This window comes from Solanum tuberosum, unplaced genomic scaffold (assembly GCF_000226075.1).
Source record: "Solanum tuberosum cultivar DM 1-3 516 R44 unplaced genomic scaffold, SolTub_3.0 scf00077, whole genome shotgun sequence".
Lineage (NCBI taxonomy): Eukaryota > Viridiplantae > Streptophyta > Magnoliopsida > Solanales > Solanaceae > Solanum > Solanum tuberosum.
This window is the reverse complement of record NW_006239003.1, coordinates 1,636,325-1,657,027: the sequence shown is the minus strand read 5'-3', so window position 1 is coordinate 1,657,027 and position 20,703 is coordinate 1,636,325. Positions and strand designations below refer to the sequence as shown.

Genomic DNA, 20,703 nt, shown 5'->3' with positions numbered 1-20,703 from the left:
TAAGAAAAACAATGTTAACTGAATTTTTTTTAATGAATAAATCAAACAAAGAAGCTATGGACCTAAATTTATTATATCGTTAATTTCCAGAACATTTTGTATGGTCAACAACAGATAAAATGTGGACACATCATAAACGAGGTCATGTTATTGGACGTGTAGTGACATGTCATCCAACTGAAGGAGAAAGATACTATCTTAGACTTCTTTTAATGAGCGTAAGAGGGCCAAAATCATATGAAGATCTGCGAACTTTAAATGGAGTACATTATAATTCATTTAGAGAAGCTGCAGAAAAAAGAGAACTATTACTTTGTGATAATAATTTGGTAGAATGCATGTCTGAAGCTGCAGGTTATCAAATACCATCCAGTTTAAGACAATTATTTTCTATGTTATTGATTTATTGTAATCCAACAAATCCTAGAGAATTATGGGAAATATTTGAAAGCCCAATGTCTGAAGATTTCAAAAAAGTTCGAACATAAATGTAAGAGAAATACGTTATAAAGTATTAAATTATATTAACAATATTCTTCATTTAATGGGTTGTGACATTAATGAATTTGACCTAATTTCAGAATATATCAAACCTTCATCAATAGCAAGAGAAGCTAAATAAGTTCATTATGAAAGAAATAGCATTGTTAGTGAGGAAGATTTATTATCAAAAACTAAATTAAACACTGAACAGAGAAAGGCTTACAATATTATTCTTGATAGAGTATTGTCAAATAAATTTGGGGCATTCTTTATTGATGGTCCTGGTAAAAATTTTGTATATCGTGCTTTATTAGCTACATTAAGACACAAAGGATTTATAGCTTTAGCAACTGTAAGTTCTGGTGTTGCAGCTTCACTTCTTCCCGGAGGTCGAACTGCTCATTCTCGATTTTAAATTCTTATTGATGTCAATGAAAATTTTACTTGCAATATTAATAAACAAAGTTCACTAGCATCTTTAATACGAGATGCACGATTAATTGTGTGGGAAGAAATTTCAATGGCAAAAAAGAAAATGGTTGAAGTGTTTGACTTACTTTTAAGAGATCTAATGGAAACAAATACGTTATTTGGTGGTAAAATAGTTATTTTTAGTGGTGATTTCAGACAAACTCTTCCTATTGTTTGTAGTGGAAAAAAAGAAGATCTTATTCGTGAAAGTTTATTGTGTTCTGAAAGTTGGAATAAACTTGAAAAATTATAGTTATAAAAGAATATTCGTGCAACTAAAATTCTTGAATTTTGTGAATATTTAATGAGAATTGGTGATGGAAATAAAAAACAAATGACCATGGAAAAATTGAAATTCCTCATTCTCTTATTCCTTTTACTTCTGAAAAAGAATCTCTAAATCTTCTCTTTAGAAATACTTATTCTGATTTATACACATGTTGTACAAAAATTTCGTTTATTACTTCTCGTGCTATTCTAACAACTAAAAATGATTTTATTGATGAAATAAATGACATGTTGATCTCTCAATTTCCAAACACTGAAAAAATGTATATTGCTATAGATGAAACTATTGATCCAAAGGATCAAAGTGAATATGAAGATTTCTTACACACTTTAAATCCTACTGGTTTACCTGCATAAAAATTAACTTTGAAGAAAAATTGTCCGATTATGTTATTAAGAAATTTAAATCCTTGTGAAGGTTTATGCAATGGGACACGCTTAATATGTAATGATTTTAAACCTCATGTTATTAGTGCAACAATATCTAGCGGTGATTTTAAAAGTACACATGTATTTATTCCACAAATACCACTCATGACTTCAGAAGATGAAAAATTGCTTCTTCCTTTTAAGAGAACACAGTTTCTTGTACGATTATGTTTTACAATGACTATAAATAAAGCTCAAGGACAAACATTAGATTTTGTTAGTATATATTTACACGAACCTGTCTTCTCTCATGGACAATTGTATGTTGCTTTATCAAGAGCCACAAGTTCTAACAGTGTCAAAGTATTAATTAGACCACCTATAATTGACGAAAATGATGATCATTCGACATATAATATTGTCTATAATGAAATTATTAAAAAGGCTTTTTCTTGAACTTTGTGCTATTATTTGCAATGGTAAATCTCATATACAACTTACTTATACTATATATATTTTTTATTTATCTATATTATAATATTGCTTCCATTATACATTTACCTTTAGTTAATCCTTTTATAATGTATTTTAATTGTAGATATTTCAACATGGCGGAAAGATATACCAATATGATCTCTCCAACTACTAAAGATTGGACCTGTAAAGTCCAAGTTGTTGATAAAAGTCGACTAAGAGACAACAAAGATAAAACCACAAAATACCAAGTCTTAATTCTGCAAGATGAAGAGGTATTTATTTTTATTAATATATTATTGATTTTAAAAGCCTAACTTTAATTGAGTTAACTAAATAATCCATCATTTTATAATTTTACTTTAATAATATGAAAAATAATAAGATAACTTTTAAATTTTACACAACTAATCAAACTTTGTACAAATTCTTTTACAGGAGAATAAAGTTCAAGCCACTATTTTCAGTACTGATATAACATATTTTGAAAAAGAATTTGCTCCTTTCAAGACTTACTTGGTATCTGTTGCACATGTGAAATTACCACCTCTTGGATACGAAAATCCACTTAACAAATTCATTTGGACACTCGATAAAAACACCATTGTTGAACCAGTTGAAGAGGTCAAACCTCCAGAGGATCCATTACCACCACCAACACGATTAGCTCTTACCACATTTGACACTTTTGAGTATCAACCCAAAGAATTTGAATTTGGTATTTATAAATTTATTTAATTATTATTATTCACATAAATCCAATTGTTAGTATAATAGAATATTTTTCATGATCTAATTATTCTTTCTTTATTTTAGTTTAATGCAAGATGTACTTGCCATTGTCATTAGTGGCAGTCCTTCAACAAAGACTGCAACTAGAAAACGAATCCAAGAGTTTATTATCATGGACAAGCTGCAAGTATATATAGAATATCACTCTTGTCATTTATCTTTATATCTTATTACTTGTTTTTGGTCTTTTCCTCTTCCTATGTCATCTCCTCTATTATATATTTTTGTTGGCATACAAACTTGCTATGAAAAAACACAATTAAGCAAACAAATTTAAAAAAATGTTAGAGGTGGCTAACTAAGTGCTTCTCTTGTATTTATTATTGTGTTGTGTACTCCTCTCAATAACATCCGAGTACTTGATTTAATTGATATAAGTTTCTCAATCTTCTACGCTTAATATTGTTCATATAGATGCTACCTTACATGATTAAGAAAGTACGTTGCCGTGTGATGAATAAACTGTTTATGCATTACGAGTCTATGACGAATAGACTGTCTGTATATTTGTTATTGATGCTTTAACAAGTTAATTTAACGCATATTCTCAGACAAAGTTGGCCATGATGGCATAGTGCACCACTTGTGGTTTGTTTGGCCATATGTTTGATCTTCACCATTGTATCTCCAAAGTCATTTCATCAGTAAGTCAGTAAACACAATCCATCATGCTCTCTGCTTAGTTAAGCAGTTTTTCAATTAACAAGATGATATTATTTGCCCTCTTTAGTACCCTTCCGTAAGAAGTCTCGACGTTGTGTGCTCCTTTGACTCCTTACCATTTTTGGCAACCGTTAATGATTTTGTATGCATAGCATAAGCATCATTAGCTTTCTGTTCTGCCACCATTTTTGGTTCATCAGGATCACTTTGCAACTGAAGGCAGTACTCTGCTAGACTGACTTGTTCCTTTGGAAGACTAGCATTTAGAGCTAACCTTCGAGACATTACTTCAAATAGGACAACCCCAAAAGAGTAGACATCAGACTTTTCTGTTAGTTGTTGTCTTCTGAAATACTCTGGATCCAAGTATACAAAACATCCCTTTACCATTGTACTAACATGACTTTGTTGGAGAAAGGTCCCGTTTTCGATAGCTTGAAATCAGCAACCTTTGCCACTCACTTGTCATCCACCAAAATGTTTGTAGTTTTCACATCTCTATGGATGATAGTGTACCTTGCAACAGTGTGAAGTTAGTAAAGACCTCTAGCTGCACCAATGCAAATATCCAACCTTTGCTTCAATGATAAGGGTGGCTTGTTATGCTTGAAAAGGTGCTCTCTCAATGTCCCATTAGCCATGTAATAATAGACTAATATCATCTCATCATTCTTTTCACAAACCCCAATCAGTGAGACTAAGTGTCAATATGAATCTCAGTTTTCGATAACTTTAAATTCCTCTAAGGTATTGTTGACACCCAATTTTGGCCTAACATTTTCAAAATTCGTAACTTTTTTGTTTTATTTATTTAATAGTTCAAAATATTTTTTATATATATATAATTTTAAATAAGTTTATCGATCCTTGGTGAGCAATTATTGACCTTTACTTGCAGCCAAAACGGATTCCAAGAGAGGAGACAAGACTGATTTGTCAAAGGGACATTTTGCCTCTTTTATGAAAATAAAGCATCACCTTTTCCCACCTACTTTTAGACGCTTGTTAAAGCATCATATTTTCCCACCTACTTTTAGACTTTTGTAAAAGACATCTTTTTTAGTCTTTTCTCATGGGACCTTGTCTTATTTCGTTTTTAGGACTTTATTTACATATGGTATAAGCCATATATGTAGTTCATTTGTGTAGAAAACACTTAGAGAAAGTTTTTGTTCATTCTAATTAAATTGTTATTTTTGTTAAATTGTATTTTTTACATGTCATTAGTTACGTTAAACACATATTTTTAGTATTCACGTTTATTAGTCGTTAGTATTCATTTCGATATTTTGCACAATCTAAAAATTCATTCAAATATGGATAAGATTTCATACACAAATATTTTATCAACCAACAATTTTGGGCCACAGTCTCAACTCTCAAGCCCATGATTGGAGCCCATTTTATAACAATTTTCTATTTAAGTTTTACTGGGTCAAAAGAATTAGTGGGTGAATTTTTTTAGATTGGAAGAAAGAATTCAAAATGTGTAAAAACCCTAATTTATCTTCCTAGAGCTGCCGCCACCACCCAAACCCCCTGTTCACTGCCTCCAAAACCCTTTTCCCATTGTTCATTTTTTTTTCAGCGAAGCAACCAGACCAACCACCTCCTGAAAATAGTAGAAAATTTTGGCGAAACTCGGAGCTAGAAGCTCGAGCAACCACCGCACACCACCATACCACCAGTGCTCACCCCTCTTTCCGTTTCTAGCAACCAAAATCACCAACAACAGTTCCACCACAAACAAAAACCCCCAACCAGAAACAAATCACCGCTCAACCACCATGAGCTCCACCGAAACAACCAACAACCCCAACTTCCTTTACTCATTTCTTTCCGACTGAAACAACCCCCAATCACCCCCAAACTCAAACTCCAACCAGCAGCAAAATACGGTATTCCAGCAAGCCAAAGCTTTGCCTCGCTGCATCTTTGTGCTCCGATGGATTGGAGATGGATGCAACTCACTTCGCCGATGTCGACATCAACTTCGGCGAGTAAATTTCGCATCAGATCCGGTCATCCGTCCGTCCTTCAATAGGTAAAGTATTTGTTCTGTTCCTTTATTTCTTGTGCAAAATATTGAGTTGATATTAATCTTAGATTTGGATTTTTGTGACTTTTTGGTTGATTTAGGGTATGTTTGGTATGAAGGAAAATGTTTTACTAGAAAACAAGTAGATTTTTTACTTAATTTTCTCATGTTTGGTTGGTGAGTAGAAAATATTTTCCGGAAAAGATTTTTACTAGAGTAGAAAATATTTTTTGAAATTGAAAATATTTTTTAAAAACAAACTTAAATATTTCTCAAAAACATTTTTCATTCATAAACCAAACACTTAAAAATCTAAAAACAAACTTAAATATTTCGGGGTGGGGGGCTTGTTGGGGGGCTGGCGAGAGGCGGGATTGAGGGTAGGAGTGAAAAAATAAAAATTTGAAGTTGAAAATATTTTTTAAAAACAAACTTAAATATTTCTCAAAAACATTTTTCATTCATAAACCAAACACTTAAAAATCTAAAAACAAACTTAAATATTTCGGGGTGGGGGGCTTGTTGGGGGGCTGGCGAGAGGCGGGATTGAGGGTAGGAGTGAAAAAATAAAAATTTGAAGTTGAAAATATTTTTTAAAAACAAGGTAGGGGGCTGGGGTAGGGGTGAGGGTGGGGTAAAAAAATTGAAGTTAAAAACATTTTTTTAAAACAAGCTTTAAAAAAAAAATCTTTTTATGGGGGAGTTGGAAGAGAGTTTTGGAAAATGTTTTCCTTAAGTTTTGAAGGGAAGTCATTTTCCTTAAAATTGAGGAAAAATAGTTGATTTGGAAAACATTTTCCAAAACATTTAACCCAATCAAACATGAAAAAACTCATTATAGTTGTTGACTGTCATTATTATTTTATTATTTTGGTGGTAGTGCTTTAATTATTTTGGTTTTCTCCGAATAATGCTATTTAGTGTGGTTTACTGATTTTTTGAAAGATGTTATTTTGTTGGAGTAGTAGTGAATTTTCGTTTGACTTGCTTAGTGTTATTTTCCTGTAACTTGAAAAGAATGTTTGCCAAGCCATCATTAGATTATTTGAACCATTGTTTAGTTTATTTTGATTCATTTGTTATGGTTACTCTTAATGTTATCATCGTATTGTCTATATTATTCATTAGGATTGTAGTATAATTTTGTTGGCTTACATTTTCTTAGAGGACTTGTTTTGTTTGTTATTAATATTCATTTTGTTTGTTCGTTCTTCATTGGCCAATGATAAAATCTCTCCGTCGGTTTTGGAGGCCTCCACATTTTAAAAGACGAAAATTAGTTTAAGTTTATATATTTTGTTTGTGAAAATTGGCCAATTAAGAAATTACCGTCGATTTCCAAGGTCTTCCATGTTAATAAGACGAGTTTTTATTTTTAAGTTATTATTTGATTCATTTATTTTTATTCATATTTATTTATTACTAACACTTTTACTAAGTGTCTTTACAGGTACCCAGAGTTGCTTCCCATTGAAGCCATTCGAATGAAGTTCGAATTAAATTACTTATGCATTGTCTTGTATATATATCGATGTTAAGCAAACCTTAAGCCGTCTCTTATATTATTATTTTATTTTATTACTTGTATATTATTTTTATCTCCTCCTCAATTTGAAAAAATGAATTCAGTCGGAACCCACAGTTGTGGATTTCGAAGGATGCTTAACACCTTCCTTTCGAAATAACTTGCACCCCTTACTTAGAATCTAATGGTTTCGTAGACATTTTTAATTGGTTTCCTAGTTTTTCCTAAAATTAGGTGGCGACTCCTTTAAAACTCATTTTTCCTTAAATTCTTTTAAAATTGACTTAATTGTTTATTTTTCGAGTCACCGGGACGTTTCTCCTTATTTAAATAATGTAGGGAAGTAAACAGAACGGTGACTCTGCTAGGGATATAGAGGTTCTAACCATTATGAATTCATTTTTTCAAATCTAGGAGGTTTTTCTTTTATTGTGTTATATCTTACATGTTGTGTATTTTGTTGATTGTTTGTATATTGTACTTGTGGTGTATTCATTACTTGTTAAATTGCTATAAACTGTCATTGCATTCATGACATTTTCCAACACGTATGTATAGTATATTAAAGAATGGTTTTGCGAAACCGCAGCTGAACTATTCTATACTCAACCATTTTTCAAAATGATCGGCAATTTATTGGTTTGTCATGCATCCAATGGTTGTCATGAGTTCCAACCTAAGTTGTCCGCTTGGGTTTCCAGTCTTTCAAAACTACTCTTAGTCAACTAGCGTAGAGTGAAACCAATTCCCGAATTTAGTGCATTTTGAACTAAGTCGACCCAACACCCAAGGCATGTTGGGCCCATTAGAAGCCCACCTTGTGTCTGTTTGACCCATAATCAATAAAAAGACAATCATACTTATGTGTACCCTTGGCACAAAAGGGTCATATATTTGTATAGGATGCTTAATAATTGTTTGTATGTTATGTGATATAATTGAATTATCTTCAATCAAAACAATGTTTATGTGTTTGATTAATTTTTCGTGTGATATTTTGCATTATCCATTATGAATACGAACTAACACTTTTACCTTTTTAATTTTTCTTCTTTTTATGCAAGAATTTGATTCATGTTCGAATCTAGAAGTAATTGTTCGTCCGAAGTGACGAGGGACAAGAGAACTCACGAAAAATGAGTCTTTGGATTTCACAAGACAATAATAACCCATCGAAAAGACAAATCAGGGGAATCTTTGACTATGAGGTCGCATTCATCTATTTTTTATATTTTGCATGTTGGCCCTACTTTCACACATTTCTCATAGTTTTGCAGGGAAACCGTCCCCGACAACAGTCGGGGATGGTGATAATAATTTCTAGTTCTTGGGAATCATTGGGAGTATACACAGTTTGAAGAGACATCCACAAAAGAATACAACAAGTTGTTAATGTAAAAATTGAGAGAACACATTCAACGGATAGAACAAAGATCGACAGTTAAGAGGATACAATGAATCGCTCCAGGTTTGTCTAAATTTTAAAATTATTTTATGCCATATCTGAACGAACTATGCGAACCTGATTCTCATCTCGGTGAGATACGTAGGCAACCCTTCTTGGGTTCGGTATCCATTTTCCAAATTTCAAAAATAAAAAGTAAAATAGTTTGTGCATATTTTCAAAGTCATATTTGTATGAACTATGCACACCCGATTCTCATATCGATGAGATACGTAGGCAACCCTTCCTGGGTTCGATATTCATTCTTTAAAAAAAAATTATTGTGTATATATCGTAAGAGTCATGTCTTCAACTCAGTTGGGACCAGTGCAATTAGGAACATGTAAAAATATTCGATATGATGGAGAGGACTAACTTAGTGGTAAACCATAGATTCTTTTGTTACCTCTCATTTGTACTTTTGTGATGCTTGAAAATTCTCTTGCATGCATTCAAGATAAGAATAAAGCCAACTTCATGGTTTCATGTGCATTGTATGGTGAGCTTTTAGATCAAAATTCAATTCCATCGCACTGCTGATCTAGAGCTTGGCCTGAATGTCTATCGAGGTGAAATCCTGAGTAATGTTTTGTTTGGGAAAGGATTGTAGGCCTTTTTTGACTCGATTGTGCCTTTCAAAGCCTACCAAATGACATTAATCCCTAGTTTTCCCCACTTTGAGCCTAAAATCTTTTCTTTGGACAACCACATCTTAGCCATTACCCTTCTGAGTGCTTACATGCACTATCCCTCTCTTGGCCAAACCTTCTTGAGCGCACCAAAGATGTGCAAATTACAAGAGAAAATCCAAGTTTGAAGTTATCAAAGGCAAAGATATGAAGTCTATTAAAGTCAAGAAAGCTAAAATGACTTCCAGAGAAAGAAAAAAAATAGTTTGAAAGAAATAAAGAAAGACAAAAACACCCCTACTGAGTCAATGAAAGAAGAGAATGAAAATATTCCAAAAAAAGGGAGAAAACCTCAAAACAAAGGGGTGGGAAAAAGAAAGTCCCGATAAATAAGGACTCAAAAGAAGTCGAAACAAAATAAAGGGATGGAAAAATGGAAAAGCTCCAACGAACAAGGACTCAAAAGAAGTTGAAAAGGGGGGACAACGAAGAGGATCAGACGTCAAATGTGTATCAATCATCTAAAGCATGAATTCACTGTGACGCTCAAGAAGGAATTAAGTCACTCTCATCCCAAATATATATCCTACACGTCCCTAAGCCTACATTACAAGACAATGAAACTCCCTACATGATCTCATTCCAAATGTTCTCACATTAGTGGAGATTTACATAAGAGCCAAACATATGGTATCACAGTTGCATGCGTTGAACATTCTTGCGAGTGTGAGTGCACTTTGAAAAATGTCCTCAAATCAAACACTTCAAATATGTGTGAAATAGAATTTTTCTTTGTTGTGAGGGCACTTGAAACATGATGATTGGTACAATTCAAAACCTTTGTTTGAAGCAAAGTAAACAAATCTTGTTAATCCTTAAGTATGTTTGAAGTACCATTTGAAGTTATAGGAGTTACTTGAATTCAATCTTAGTTAGAAATGAAGAAAAAAAAGAAAAAAAAGATTTACATGCGATCCCAACTCCTGGTATCAATTGTAGTCAAGACTTAACTATCTCTTCACATTGTTTATTCTATGGGGAAAAAAAAGGTGAGCAAGCACCCACCCTTTAATATTTTTCAAAACATATTTTTATTTACTTAGATTCTTTCATTTAAAAAAAGAATTTGCATTTTCTTTTTGGTTTGTTCATTGTAAAAAGTGACATTAGACTAATATCGTCAGTTTGAGACGCCTATTTTACTTCATTGGGTTGTCCATCCCCAAAATGTGACATATCTTTTGTCTATGCTTTGAATTTCGTAGGGAATATTATTTTCCTATTTCATCATGTTCATATTGTACATTTTCTATTAATGATCTTGTTTCAGATTCATTACAGTATTCATCATCTACGGGATTGGAACTACATTTGACCTGATTCCTAGTTCAACAGGATATGTAGGCACAACGAAGGCTCAGTCATATACCCAGTGTGATTTTCTTTTCTCCTTGTAATAAAAACTGGGACAAATTTTTTTAGAATATCTCAAAAATTCACAATAAAGGTTCTATCTCCAGCAAGTCAAGATTGGAGATCATTTTGAAATTTGCCAAAAAGTTCTAACTGGACAGAATTTTTGAGGAAGACCTCAAAAATTCTAACAAGTACTATCAGAAGCTTGATAGTCAACTTCAAATGATCCATCATCGCTTGAAGTTCAAAGTCAACTTGCAAATCTCCAGCATTGTCATAGCGACCCAACAGATCCTCGTACAAATCCCCAATGAGACATAAGTCACAATAAACACAAAATGGTCAAGAGTAAAATGTTGGTTGCTCACATGTGTCAAAGTGATCAGGCATTTTGTACACATTCTCTATTAAAGAATTTTTTCTCAAGGTTTCTTAACTAAATCGCTAGCTAAGGCAACATTGTGTCTATTAATTGTTCCTTTTCAAGTACTGGAACATGTGAAAACATTGAGTCGATGACACTTCCACGAATATTATCAAGTCATCCACCTCGTTACAGTGGACAATCATCGAGTCATCCCCCTCGTTACAGTGGAAAATCATCGAGTCATCCACCTTGTTACAGCTAGACAATTATCGAGTCATCCACCTCGTTAAAATGGACAACCATCGAATCATTCATCATTGCATTTTTCATAACCCGAAAGGGTCATTGCATTTTTCATTTTGCGAGAGCACCATTGCATTTTCATTCGCCGAGAAGGCCATTGCATTTAAGTCACATATATTCAGAGGTGAAGGATGTGCACCATATCTATTCCACTTTCAAGTCGGAGGAAACTTGTATTGAAAGATATTTGCATTTAAGTCGCATCTATTAGGAGGTGAAGGATGTGCACCCTATCTATTCTATGTTCAAGTCGGAGGAGACTTGCGTTGAAATATATTTAATTTTAAATCACATCTATTCGGAGGTGAATGATGTGCACCCTATATATTCCGCGCTCAAGTCAGAGGAAACTTGCGTTGAAAGATATTTGCATTTAAGTCGCATATATTCGGAGGTGAAGGATCTGCATCCTATCTATTCCACGTTCAAGTCGGAGGAAACTTTCATTTAAAGATATTTGCATTTAAGTCGCATCTATTAGGAGGTGAAGGATGTACACCATATCTATTCTATGTTCAAGTCGGAGAAAACTTGTGTTGAAAGATATTTGCATTTAAGTCACATCTATTCGGAGGTGAAGGATGTGCACCCTATCTATTCCGGGTTCAAGTCGGAGGAAACTTGCATTGAAAGATATTTGCATTTAAGTCGCATCTATTCGGAGGTGCAGAATGTGCATCCTATCTATTCCACGTTCAAGTCGGAGGAAACTTGCGTTGAAAGATATTTGCATTTAAGTTGCATCTATTCGGAGGTGAAGGATATGCCCCATATCTATTCCACGTTCAAGTTGGATGAAACTTGCATTTAAAGATATTTGCATTTAAGTCGCATCTATTCAGAGGTGAAGGATGTGCACCATATCTATTCCACGTTCAAGTAGGAGGAAACTTGCGTTGAAAGATATTTGCATTTAAGTCGCATCTATTCAGAGGTGAAGGATGTGCACCATATCTATTCCACGTTCAAGTAGGAGGAAACTTGCGTTGAAAGATATTTGCATTTAAGTCGCATCTATTCAGAGGTGAAGGATGTGCACCATATCTATTCCACGTTCAAGTAGGAGGAAACTTGCGTTGAAAGATATTTGCATTTAAGTCGCATCTATTCAGAGGTGAAGGATGTGCACCATATCTATTCCACATTCAAGTCGGTGGAGATTTGCGATGAAAGGTATTTGCATTTAAGTCGCATCTATTCAGAGGTGAAGGATGTGCACCATATCTATTCCACGTTCAAGTCGGAGGAAACTTTCATTTAAAGATATTTGCATTTAAGTCGCATCTATTCGGAGGTGAAGGATGTGCACCATATCTATTCCACGTTCAATTCGGAGGAGACTTGCGTTGAAAGATATTTGCATTTAAATCGCATCTATTTGAAGGTGAAGGATGTGCACCATATCTATTCCACATTCAAGTCGGTGGAGATTTGCGATGAAAGGTATTTGCATTTAAGTCGCATCTATTCGGAGGTGAAGGATGTGCACCATATCTATTCCACGTTCAATTCGGAGGAGACTTGTGTTGAAAGATAGTTTGCGATTTAAATCGCATCTATTCGGAGGTGAAGGATGTGCACCCTATTCCATGTTCAAGTATGAGGAAACTTGCGTCGAAAAATATTGTTAAGTCGCATCTATTCAAGGGTGAAGGATGTGCACCATATCTATTCCACGTTCAATTCGAAGGAGACTTGCGTTGAAAGATATTTGCATTTAAATCACATCTATTCGGAGGTGGAAAATGTGCATCCTATCTATTCCACGTTCAAGTCAGAGGAAACTTGCGTCGAAAGATATTGTTAAGTCGCATCTATTCAGAGGTGAAGGATGTGCACCATATCTATTCCACGTTCAATTCGGAGGAGACTTGTGTTGAAAGATAGTTTGCGATTTAAATCGCATCTATTCGGAGGTGAAGGATGTGCACCCTATTCCATGTTCAAGTCCGAGGAAACTTGTGTCGAAAGATATTGTTAAGTCGCATCTATTCAGAGGTGAATGATGTGCACCATATCTATTCCATGTTCAATTCGGAAGAGACTTGCGTTGAAAGATATTTGCATTTAAATCGCATCTATTCGGAGATGAAAGATGTGCATCCTATCTATTCCACGTTCAAGTCAGAGGAAACTTGCGTCGAAAGATATTGTTAAGTCACATCTATTCGGAGGTGAATAATGTGCACCCTATCTATTTCACGTTCAAGTCGGAGGAAACTTGTGTCGAGAGATATTGTTAAGTCACATCTATTCGGAGGTGAAGGATGTGCACCCTATCTATTCCACGTTCAAGTAGGAGGAAACTTGCGTCGAAAGATATTTGCATTTAAGCCGCATCTATTCGGAGGTGAAAGATGTGCACCTTTGTCTATTCACGTTGAAGTCGGAGGAGGCCGGCGTTAAAGGATATACATTTAGATCCTACCGATGGACATACATTCATATCCTACCGATGGATCATCTTCATATTCTACCGATGGATATACATTCATATCCTACCGATGGATCATCTTCATTCGTCGTATCGTAAAAAATGCTACCTTTTTCTTTAATTTTTGTCTCTAATAATGAGTTTTATCTTTATCTTTTCGAGAACATCCAACAAAATGCATTCTCAATTATGCCATAGGTGTGGACTACGTCAACAAGGATGCAACACAACGTGGAACCTTTTGGAGGCAAGTCCAGGATCGACTTCCACCACATTCCAACCACACTTTTATATAAAGGTCATATGTTCGGCCAAAATCGGGTTTGTCAATTTTCGTTGTCCATGATTTCTTTCATCAATCATATCCAACGAAAGGGACAACTGTTGACACCCAATTTTGGCCTAACATTTTCAAAATTCGTAACTTTTAGTTTTATTTATTTAATAGTTCAAAATAATATTTTTATATATAATTTTAAATAAGTTTATCGACCCTTGTTGAGCAATTATTGACCTTTACTAGCAGCCAAAACGGATTCCAAGAGAGGAGACAAGGCTGATTTGTCAAAGGGACATTTTGCCTTTTTTATGGAAATAAAACATCACCTTTTCCCCACCTACTTTTAGACTTTTGTTAAAGCATCACCTTTTCCCATCTACTTTTAGACTTTTGTAAAAGACATCTTTTTTAGTCTTTTCTCGTGGGACCTTGTCCTATTTCGTTTTTAGGACTTTATTTACAGATGGTATAAGCTATTGTATGTAGTTCATTTGAGTAGAAAACACTTGGAGAAATTTTTTGTTCATTCTAATTAAATTGTTATTTATGTTAAATTGCATTTTTTACATGTCATTAATTACGTTAAATACATATTTTTAGTATTCACGTTTATTCGTCGTTAGTATTCATTTTGATATTTTGCACAATCTAAAAATTCATTCAAATATGGATAAGATTTCATACACAGATATTTTATCAACCAACAATTTTGGGCCACAGTCTCAAGCCCATGATTTGAGCCCATTGTATAACAATTTTCTATTTAAGTTTTACTAGGTCAAAAGAATAAGTGGGTGAATTTTTTTAGATTGGAAGGAAGAATTCAAAATGTGTAAAAACACTAATTTATCTTCCTAGAGTTGCCGCCACCACCCAAACCCCATGTTTACTGCCTCCAGAACCCTTTTCCCATTGTTCATTTTTTTTCCGGTGAAGCAACCAGACCAACCACCTCCTGAAAACAGCAGCAAAATCCAGCAGAGCTCGGAGCTAGAGCAACCACCGCACACCACTATACCACCAGTGTTCACCCCTCTTCCGTTTCCACCAACCAAAATCACCAACAACAGCTCCACCACAAACCAAAACCCCAAACCAGAAACAAACCACCGCTCAACCACCATGAGCTCCACCGAAACAACCAACAACCCCTCTTCCTTTACTCATTTTTTTCGACTGAAACAGCCCCCAATCACCCCCAAACTCAAACTCCGACCAGCAGCGAAATACGGTATTCTGGCAAGCCAAAGCTTTGCCTCGCTGCATCTTTGTGCTCCAATGGACTGGAGCTGGCAGCAACTCACTTCGTTCCTTCAATGGGTAAAGTATTTGTTCTATTCCTTTATTTCTTGTGCAAAATATTGAGTTGACATTAATCTTAGATTCAGATTTTTGTGAGTTTTTGGTTGATTTACTCATTATAGTTGTTGACTATCATTATTATTTTATTATTTTGGTGGTAGAGCTTTAATTATTTTGGTTTTCTCTGGATATTGCTATTTAGTGTGGTTTATAGAATTTTTAAAAGATGTTATTTTGTTGATGTAGTAGTGAATTTTCGTTTGACTTGCTTAGTGTTATTTTTCTGTAACTTGAAAAGAATGTTTGCAAAGCCATCACTAGATTATTTGAACCACTGTTTAGTTTATTTTGATTCATTTGTTATGGTTACTCTTAATGTTATCATCGTATTGTCTATATTATTCATTAGGATTGTAGTATAATTTTGTTGACTTACATTTTCTCAGAGAACTTGTTTTGTTTGTTATTAATATTCATTTTGTTTTTTCGTTCTTCATTAGCGAATGATAAAATCTCTCCGTCGGTTTTGGAGGCCTCTACATTGTAAAAGACGAAAATTAGTTTAAGTTTATATATTTTGTTTGTTAAATTGGCCAATTAAGAAATTACCGTCGATTTCCAAGGCCTTCCATGTTAATAAGACGAGTTTTTATTTTAAGTTATTATTTGATTCATTTATTTTTATTCATATTTATTTATTACTAACACTTTTACTAAGTGTCTTTACAAGTACCCAAAGTTGCTTTCCATTGAAGCCATTTGAATGAAGTTCGAATTATATTACTTATGCATTATCTTGTATATATATCGATGTTAGGCAAACCTTAGGCCGTCTCTTATAGTATTGTTTTATTTTATTACTTGTGTATATTATTTTTATCTCCTCCTCAATTTGAAAAAATGAATTCAGTCGGGACCCATAGTTATGGATTTCGAAGGATGCTTAATACCTTCCCTTCGAAATAACTTGAACCCCTTACTTAGAATCTAATGGTTTCGTAGACATTTATAATTGGTTTCCTAGTTTTTCCTAAATTAGGTGGCGACTCCTTTAAAACTCATTTTTCCTTAAAATTCTTTTAAAATTGACTTAATTATTTATTTTTCGAGTCACCGCAACGTTTCTCCTTATTTAAATAAAGTAGGAATGTAAACAGGTACACTTATCTTAATTTAGTTAATTTTATCAGGAAAAGTTCATATTAGATTAACTATTAGGATGTGTTTTCCATCACTTTGAATACCTGTAGTACTTTGATAGATTAAAAAGTTCATCAATTTCGTTGTCCAACTGGATTCATTTCTTTGTTCGTGGATCTTATATTTTGACTTTTATAGCACACATTGTTGATAATAATTGACTTGAATTTTATTATTTATAATGTTTTTACAATATCACATATCTTCTATAACTTTATTTTAATGTTTGAAAATATCCTTCGAATCATAGGAAAAAACCAACTAAACTGACACTTTGGGAGGATTTTATTGATCAGGAGGGAGTTAAACTTTTCAACCAACTTCATGATTACTCGATCATTCTTGCTAGGAGAATTGGGAAATCATCATTGGGTAAAAGTGCAAATAAATTTATTTTTTTCTTTTTGGAAAATATATGACATGATGAAACTAAAATCACATATTCAAATGCACATAGGAACGTCGAATAGATTCGTTGGTTTGACGAGCAAATTCAATACAACAATTGAAATCAATCCTTCATATCCATAGGTTGTCGAGTTAAGGACGTGGTAATATACATTTTTATTTAATGCATCGAAATTTCAGAATATTTTGAGATATAAAACACATCTTTAATCTTACAATCACAAAGTTTTAAAATTTCACTTTTATTTCTTTTTTCATAATCTTTCTACAAGACATATATAATAAAATGAAGATACTAGTATTCTTATTTGTTTTTGATAAATGTATGGACCCTAGAATTCTTTACAATCCTTTTTACAATTTTCAAAATGATACAAGTGTTTTGGATGAGCCAATATTAATAAATTTTCATAATTTTACTTGTTTATAGGATCAAAAGAATTGAAACAAAGCTTGTTGCTTATAAGATGAAAAGTACAACTCCAATAGGCTCTATTATGTTAATTTCATTTGAGGATGAGGTTATATTTGTGGCTAACATCCAGGCACAACCTCCGATAAGAACAACAAGTATATTATTCTATTTTTTTAATTTTTTAATTTTACAGTAAAAAATAATATTTGGTATATTGAATTTGAAGGGACAAGTATTTAATGTTGAGGCTGAATTGTCCCTTGCAAGTAAGGATCAACGCTTTAGTGTGCTAGCATGCTCAAATTGTAAGCAATTGTTCACGAGATATAACGTGCGAAGGAAAATCTACTGTACAAGTTGTCACCATTCCACACATCTTAGTCCTAGGTATATTTGCTCTTCAACAAAATTAATAATAACTAATTAAGATTATTTATTTTATTTTTTCAAAGAAATAAATGTCTTAATTAACCATTATTTTTTAAATTTTCATTAATTATCAAAACAGATGTCAATTCAAAGTTACTATTAAGGACAACAACGATTGCAACAACTATTGTTTCAGATGAAATTGCAGAGAAAATGTTGCACCTCACTTCAGAAGAAATTTATGAGATTTGCTTCGTCAAGGTACATATTACTTTTTTCTCACCAAATAATCACAAAGAACTTGTTGTGATTTTGTACTTTCATTGTTACTTATTTCTTCTCTTGAATTTTGATTTGAAAATTCATGATCCTTACATATGCTATTGTTGTTGAACATCTTCTTTTATGGTAAAAATATCCGATCTCTTTCGATTTGTCTGTTCGCTTTATTTTCTTATTATTATATATATAAAATATTAATGATTTTTTATTATTAGTCAATTTTTTTCATTTTTTCATAAAGAAACATTATCGCTCCAAAATGTGGAAGATCAATTGAACGGCAAGATATTCAACATTCAAATGAAAAGGCTATTTACAAAAAATTGGATGCAACGCAAAAATTATCCATTTTGTCTTACCTGGAGAAACAAGATGTGATTATAAACCAATAACATCTACGAGACTATGACAGTCAATGTTACAGATGCGAAAAAGCGCACAATTGAACATCTTAGTTCAGGGGAAAAATAATATCCAAGCATGGAAAACAAATATAATTCTTCCACCCACAAACATAGCATGAAAATGAAAAATTCTCCCATGAAAAAAGAATTAAAAGGTATTTGAATTATTTTGTACATTGTTTAAAACTTCATCTTTGAAATTGACTAATATAAATATGATTTACTTATTTTTGTATTTATTTTCTTTGAATTCAATTCAGTCCCTAGACACATTATCTTTTATTGTTTTGAATTGCAGTTGGAATACTTTTTCTGTGGTTCTCAAAACGATCATTTTTTGCACTCTTTTGCTGCTGCCACTGAATGCCGTGTTTTGCAAGATTTTGATGTTTCTATGTGGATTCTTTATGTTCTTGTTCTTTTGTGGAAATTGAAAATATTTTCTCCTGTGATAGAAGGTTAGTTAAAAGTTATCTTTTTATAGGTACTCCATTTATCAACTTAAATGAAAATATATTCTTTCTGTGTTATAGTTATTGTTATCGCTGAAGACTATTGTGTTCATTTTTAGTTCCTAAAAGATGATGTAACTTTTCTCTATTGATCTTGTTGGAATAACCACCTTAAACTGATAGAATCAAAAACTACAATAACGAAATAGCAGTTAGTAATTAAAAACTTGTGAAATCAAACCTATTTGGTAGAACTGTTTGCCTATTTTGATTTATATGACTATTAGACCAGTCACTTCAGTGATTTCTCCTTGGTTCTTTGTTTGAGTTTTTCCTGATGGCTTACATTGATCATAGGGGAAGGCTTTTCGATTCTTGCTTTAAAGAGTCAAAATCAAGGGCTAGCTCAGAACTGCACCTTTCTCAGCCTCAGACAATCAATTTTTGTTGTATCTCCACCCTCACAACAATATGTCTTGTAGATAACCCTGCTCCCAATCATTGAGGATAAATACCATCATATCTATGAACTTCCTTTACCTCAAAAGTTTTGCATTGATATGATTATAATGATTTTCAGATCTATGTTAGATAAGATCAAAAAAAGGGAATCTAAATACACTTCCCAACCCCATCAGTGCTTAACAGTTGCTTCCTCACATTCCTACATCATCTTTCTTGTTAGCTTGGAGCCTTGGACTATAAACCTGTCATTGAGTCAGCTAGAGGCCCGCTTAATCAGAAATAAAATGTTGCAAGTCGAAGATTTTGGTCCCCAACTCATTCTATAATAGAAAATTTTAAGCGACAGAGGTACCGCCTGCCCCATCTCTGGGATCAGAAAATCTTGCTATAACCTTTTGTTATAAAATTCACTTTTATTCAATGGGAAGGAAAGAATATTGAAGGTTGGGTAAGGTTTGCGTACATCCTACCTTCCCCAATCCTCACCTGGGGGATTGCACTGATATGTTATTGTTGGAAAGGAAAGATTATGTGAGTTTGTTGAGAGTTAAATGTCTTGGCCATGTGATTTATAGTGATTCTGTTATTAGCGTTACATTGTTTCATGCTGTTTTTAGTGCCTATATTGTAAGTGTTAGATTGTATTATTTATAGATCCTAGACTTGCTAACAGATATATCATGTGCTGTATAAGTTAGGTGATTCTGTGCTGACATTTAATCCCTCAATTTTAATGTAACAGGTGATTTTGATCAAATATGGTCCAGAAGATCCAAGCATGAAAGATGCATCTATTTTTGTCTAATTTAAAATAGTATGTAAAAGTATGTAATTAGCACTCCCACATATGGAAATGTTAAACTATGTAAGTATCTCACTTCAACATTCAGTAGTATGACATTCACATGAATATATAATGAACAAATTTGGCAGCTATAATGTGTTTAAATTAGTAATCTTTCTCATTGAAATATATTTTAGGTCCATTATAAATTATACGTTGGGATCGTGTTGTTACTCCATCCATTACTGCCACTACTTTTCTAGATTTGATATCCTATTGTTTTAAATCGAAATGTGTAGGAAAAGTAGACACAAGGTTTTCTGGTTAACATGTCATCGTATGTATGACTGGTATTAACAATTGAAGAACAATTGAAGAGTATTTAGAAGATACCTGTCTGCAGTAAAGTTGTTTGTGGAATGAGAGAAATTAGTTATATTATTGCACTTTGAAGTTCATGTGTTTTAAATCTATTAGATTTGACATTTGTAACTGATGCAATGATCTGTTAACTTTTACACTATATACTCTTATTATGTCATTTAACTACATCAACCATTTATTTAAATTTTATGTCTCAATTCCCAGGCTGATGTCTTTATTATTCTATCTAATGTGTTTTCCAATTTTATGGCTGAAATTCATG

At 33.1% G+C, this 20,703-nt stretch overlaps 2 long non-coding RNA genes across 2 annotated transcripts; both read left to right on the top strand.

Moving 5' to 3' along the window:
• Positions 1-2,256: 2,256 nt before the first annotated feature.
• Positions 2,257-3,001, top strand: LOC107060395 (uncharacterized). The gene is made up of 2 exons (XR_001473339.1): positions 2,257-2,360; positions 2,913-3,001. It is a non-coding gene; the product is annotated as an uncharacterized lncRNA (long non-coding RNA).
• Positions 3,002-17,501: 14,500 nt separating this feature from the next.
• Positions 17,502-18,266, top strand: LOC102590859 (uncharacterized). Its single transcript, XR_367238.2, has 3 exons — positions 17,502-17,688; positions 17,810-17,931; positions 18,194-18,266. It is a non-coding gene; the product is annotated as an uncharacterized lncRNA (long non-coding RNA).
• Positions 18,267-20,703: the final 2,437 nt, after the last annotated feature.